The sequence below is a fragment of the Polypterus senegalus genome, chromosome 4 (genome assembly GCF_016835505.1).
Source record: "Polypterus senegalus isolate Bchr_013 chromosome 4, ASM1683550v1, whole genome shotgun sequence".
Classification (NCBI taxonomy): Eukaryota; Metazoa; Chordata; class Cladistia; order Polypteriformes; family Polypteridae; genus Polypterus; species Polypterus senegalus.
The window spans coordinates 228674862-228680861 of record NC_053157.1 but is presented as its reverse complement, the minus strand read 5'-3'; the positions used below and the strand labels follow the sequence as shown (position 1 = coordinate 228680861).

At 37.9% G+C, this 6000-nt stretch overlaps 1 protein-coding gene across 1 annotated transcript in view; it reads left to right on the top strand.

The window, feature by feature from the left end:
* The first annotated feature begins 1401 nt into the window (after positions 1-1401).
* LOC120528095 (C-type lectin domain family 10 member A-like) overlaps positions 1402-6000 on the top strand; it is a 63450-nt gene continuing 58851 nt past the window's right edge. The window contains exon 1 of the mRNA XM_039752118.1: positions 1402-1479. The gene's annotated coding sequence lies outside the window, so the exon portion shown is untranslated. The remainder of the gene's footprint in view (positions 1480-6000) is intronic.

Here is a 6000-nt window from a genome sequence, read left to right as displayed (position 1 = left end):
AGAAATGTATTCAAATATTAAAAACTTTTTCCCTGTAGATGGGCATATAATTACATGAGCCTGGTTCTTTTTTTGTGATCAAAGCTCAATAAAATACAAGTCATAAAAATCAATTCAGCATTTAATGAACTTTATAATATTGCTGGATTAAAGTGGGAGTAAGAGTAGAAATAACCAGGGGAAGAAATATTTAAGGAGAAAACTGAGGCGCCCTGGGCATTCAAGGGTTCAAGTGACAGATGGGATTAGCAGCCAAATGTGTATAGCTTACCAGGGTGATGTATAGGTGATGTATAAATTTAAATTGAACACACTGATCATTTGGGTTTTCGGAGAATACAGACATATTGCTAGGATGCTAATGCAGGGAGAAAAATGGTTGTGACACCACCAGACTTAAAATAAAGGTAAAGCCCTACATGCCTTATGTAGACTTGTGTATTATGAAGTCTCTGGCTTTATATTTGGAGATAGCAAAACACAAAAAGTTATTTAGTGGGTGGGAACGGAGTAGAGAGGATAAGGGGGCACAATTTTGCTTTAAGGAGTGATCTGAATTGCAGATTGCAAAAGAAGGAAGAAGGAGGACAGAGAACTAGGACCTCAGTAACTGGAACATTCCAATGTGGGATAATCATAAATGTCACCAAGTGTCTAAGAATAGAGAGCTGAGACAGTCAAAGGGTTGGAGATCCAGGGTGGATACCCCATTCAATGAGAGACAGTTTTGCTGCAAAAGTCATCTAACAGCACAAATTACAAGTTACGTTGGGACAGTCTATTGTATAGAGAGGACTTTTCAACCAAAAATATTTGCTGCCTCTTAGGAGGGTCTGTTCTTTTCAGCAGCAGGTTGTGACATGAATGCTTCTCTGGACGTTCAGCTTTTAATAAAGCAGTTTGAATGTTTTCCTCTTCCATACTAAGGGAAAAGCGGGAAAAGCAGTTACCGAATATATTACACTTCCTTATCTTGAGCTGAAATATGGTGCTTAATAGAAGGTCTCTTGGCATTCCAAAGAAAGCAGTGAGGAGAGAACTGTAATAACTGAATCAGCATCTTACCAAGTGGTATAACAAGAGTTTGAGATTTCAAATCTCTGTATCAGAAAAGGCTTATTAATACAAAAAATATTTGTATGCTTGCATTGAACATTCTGTGCGTCTGACTGTTTAGAGGTCCTAGCATGTACACCTTCTGCCATCAGATGAGGCTGCTCAGTTTCTCTTTTTTTATTTATTCTGATTGCTCATTTGAAAGCCCCCTTTTCAGAGTGCTCTTCCTGTAACACCAGCTTGCTATGTTTTAATTGAGCTTTGAGCTCTGTTTCCTTCTGTATAAATTGTCAAATACAGCTTCAATACCGAGGTTACTTCATTTCAGCTGTGTGACACTTTGGCTAAAGGGGAAGAAAGCACAGAGTACTTTTTTCTTATTAACAGCATTTCAGTCACAAAGAAGACAACGACATCAGTCAGGTTTGCAGTTTCTCTGCATTTCTTGTGTGTAGTGCTGTTTGTAAATGTTTGTGATTTATGAATGGTGTGACTGCACCAGCTGCAGTCCTGTCCAAGCTTTATTAACCTGCAGCAAAGCGGATGGGTCAGCTTATTTATTTCCACAAGCTCTTTTTCTTTTCTTCATTTTCCACTCCTGTCCTGGGGCATCACATAGTGGAGTGTGTCCAAGTGTGAGGTCAAAAGACTTGGTGACCAATAAGAGAGTCTATGCCACACCACCGGTCCATTGTCTCTGTGGTCCTCCTCTTGCATGGACTCCAGAACACCTTTGAGTCTGGCTGGTCCACTGCCATTCAAATTAGGTGTCTAAACCAGATGTCCTTCTGCATTTGGATGTTCTGCTGGACCAGTATTGCTCCGACCATTTCTCTGACCTTTTCATTCTTGATCATATCTCTCAAAGTTAAATTTTTTTGCTGTCCGGCAGATTATCATTTTGTAGGCCGTTATGGGTTTTTGGTAAAATCTATGCCTGGCACTAGTAGATCTGTGTTGCCTGTGTTAATGAGACTCATTTTGCATGTGAATATGGGGATACTGTAACTTGACAGGGGTGCTACCTGTAACTCTGTATTGTTGGCCTTTTGTTTTCTGGTCTCTGTTTCTTTGGTCTGCAGTTGGCGTGGGCTGGGGCCCTGCCCAGGGGTTTGTTTCCTGCCTTGCGCCCTGTGTTGGCTGGGATTGGCTCCAGCAAACCCCTGTGACCCGGTAGTTAAGATATAGCTGGTTGGATAATGGATGGATGGATGTTTCTTTGGTAAATATGCTTGGGTCTATTTGTTTTTTTCTAGCCTGATAGCTTTATGTAGACTGTAGAGTTGCACTGTCTAGATTTTGAACCTGAAAAGGGGGCTAAAATAAGGAACCCAGAAATTTTTTGAAGTTCTCCTTGGTGATTAACACTAGAATTACCAGAGCCTACGAAAAAACTCGAAAATTTGGCCCACCTTAAATCCGTTTGCACCTCTCCCTCTGCGTCTTTTGTCCTTTAAGACAAGCAGCAAGCAGCCGGCTATTCCCTCCCCTCACCTACCACCACATTTCAATTTGCAAAGAAGTTTCGCAGTGCTCAGTGTTTATCTTCGAGTGAAGTGCTGGAGCTTTATTGGGTAAAAAAGTACATCATCGTTTAGAATACATACATTTCATGTGTGTTCAATGTCATCAACAATCTCTGTAAAAACACTTTTAACACAGAAATGTTTTTCATGTATTACTAATAATTGACAAAATGTAGACATGAAATATATAATGTGTGAAACCTGAAATACAAATATGAAATAAGCACTTTCACAAAAGGTACAAGTATAACAAAACAAGTGCATTTTTATTCAAGAATATAACCGAAGAAAAAAGAAAGCAGGTTACAGTAGGCGGTTGATATGACAGCTTGTGTGGTGCAATGCTAAGAACTGCTGCCTTTCAATCAAGAGGTCACAGTTTCAATGTCATCCGCTTCCCAAATTTACCATTTTGAGTACTGAGCTACTCTTATTATTTATATCATACAATAAAAACATACATTTGATTTGCGTCTGTAAATTTATAGTACTTGTCGATTTTTTGTTTCAGTTTTATTCTTTAACGTTCAAGCTTCCACAATGTGACGCTTTTTTCAGATAAAGATGTGGTGGGTACAAACTTGTTTTGTTATTCCCTCTATTTATTTGAAAACCATGTCAGATCTGGTGCGCGAACGAGACTGGGAAAACTGCGGACATGGGTGTGAGTATCGTGCGTGACTGAGAATGACTGTGGATGTGAATTGTTTTTATTCAATTTTATTCTTGAGTGTTCCTGCTCACGCTGAATTAGTATGTGCCTTCTGATCCATGATATCAAAGCTGCTCTGACAAAAAAGAGAGACTTATATATATGACATTTGGAATAATTCATTTTATGACCTGTATTGTTCATTTTGGAAAACGTTGTTGTACTAATGCAACATTATATTCATTTGCATACCTTCATGCTGTGTAGTAATGACGTGACTGTTTGTTTTTTTTTTTTTCCGAGCCAGTGTCCACATGTTGCTGCATGTTGATATGTCTTTTCAACTCCAGGAGATGCAGAGGACTGTTATAGCGCGTCTATGTGAAAACATATCAACCGCCTACCATAACCTGCTTTCTTTTTTCTTCGGTTAAAGTCTTAAATAAAAGTGCACTTGTTTTGTTATACAGTATTTGTAACTTTTGTGAAAGTGTTTCCTTGATATTTGGAATTCAGGCTTCACACATTATACACTTCAGGTCTACACTTTGTCAATTATTACTAAAACATGAAAATTTTTTCTCTTTTAACGATGTGCTTACATAGATCGTTGTAGACATGAAACACACGTGAAATGCAAGTGTTCAAAATAAGGATATAGTATTCATAAAAGGTGTCATTTTGTTTGACTTCTCACTATACAACAACAACAACAACAACAACATTTATTTATATAGCACATTTTCATACAAAAAATGTAGCTCAAAGTGCTTTACAAAATAAAGAATAGAAAAATAAAAGACACTGTAAAAAAAAAAAAGTCAACATTAATTAACATAGAATAAGTAAGGTCCGATGGCCAGGGTGGATAGAAAAAACAAAAAACAAAAAAAACTCCAGACGGCCTAGTCCCCTCTGGGTAATCTACTTAACATTAACTCTATACAACTCTAAGCAACTGACATGCAGGTAAACAGAGCTTGGAAAACTGTGTGGGGTGGGGGGATGTGATAGCAGCTGCTTATCCACACATTTAAAGGACAAAAGACACTGATGGAGAGGTGTGAAGCGATTTAAAATAGGACAGATCTATGAGTTTTTTCGTAGGCTCTGGTAATTCTAGTGTTAACAAAGTATGTCTAATCTAAATAATGAGCAATAAGGGTGCCTCAATACATAACCCCTCCACCATTAGTAGGGTTTAAATTTGCATCCATTCCCTCATGCATTTCAGAATGGTCTTTGTTCATTTTTTAACTTACTCTTCCATTTTGATATTAAATCTATAAACTCTTATCTGTTAAAACTGCTACAGTTTCATTATTCTTTTGTGAGCAATATCCTGTGTTTGTTTCCTTTTTAATTAAGCTGTATTCAAGTCGCTTTGTGATGAATTGCACATTATATTGTCTCCATTTTATCTATGCATTGTTCAAACTTACTGGAATAAGTTGTCAGGATAACAGAGGAAATGACAGGAGAAAGGTGGCACAGGGTAAAGGCAGATACTGGCAGTTTCAGGAAAGAATAGAGAGCATGAATTGGCACTTTTAATACAAATGCAAGGGCACAGCCTGAAAGGCAGCATCTTCTCCATTGGTATGGGGTGCTCCCAAAAGGCCATAGGCTGGGGCTTCTGGGAAACTGAAATTGAGTTGTGCCCTGCATGGAAACAGACAAACATCATCTGGGATATAAGACTCAGGAGTTGTCAGGAGTATACAATACTTTAAAAAAGCAGTGGAGGCCATGGAGTGCTGAGAGAGGATTAACAGACTTTCAGGTCTAGGGAGGGAAACACAAAGAGTCTGAGTAAAACTTTAAAAATTGTGCAACAGCAAGAGAAAAGGTTACTATCTTAATGGAATATTCTACCCAGAAATTACATTTTTTAGGGTTGCTGTTTGAGTAAAAAATGTAATAGTGGTTAATCGCACTACAAATTTTTAATGAAAATTAACCACATATTAATCACAACTGATCATATTTTCTTCAAGCATAATAATATTTTTCTATAAGGCAGAAAAAAACAGTTTTAATAATCACTTGCCTATGCATATTAAATTAATCTAATTAGTTTATTGAATAGTTTTGTGTAACCAAACACACTTCGGGGTTACTATAATATTTGGGAAAACCAATATGTATGGTTTGGACTGCTATATGGTAGACAACATACCAAAAGCACTAACAATTATCGTATATACCCCCGTATAAGTCGGGTCTTGAAACCCGAAAAATTGATCATAAAATCAGACTCCGTCTTATATGCCCGTTCAAAAATGAGACACTTCATTTTCTTTTTTCTTTACATCTTCTTACCTCCTCTGGTCTCACACCAGTTTCTCAGACACATCGAATTTTGTTGCAGGAGCGCAGTTACCAATTTCTTTCACTACTTCAACGACGTTTAATTTAAAACCAGCTTCATATTGTCTTCTGATCAAACGCTCCATCGTAGATAAGGAATGCTCTTACGATAAAGGTGTATGAGTGTGTGAGATACAAAAATCACACAACAGTGCAAACGTTGCTTCGGAATAGTTTGGGTATTACCATGTGGACACGTAGGCACAATAGAGAGATAGAGAGAGAGAGGTTAAGAGCACTCACTGATACAGTGCATTGCCACACCCACATAGAAAAAAAAGGCCGTGTGCTCCATGGCTACTCTCTCAGGTGGGCGTTAGCATATCATAATCTCCTGTATCAATAGCGGGAGTTTTCTGCATTCGTCTTATATGACGACATTATAAAATACCAGAA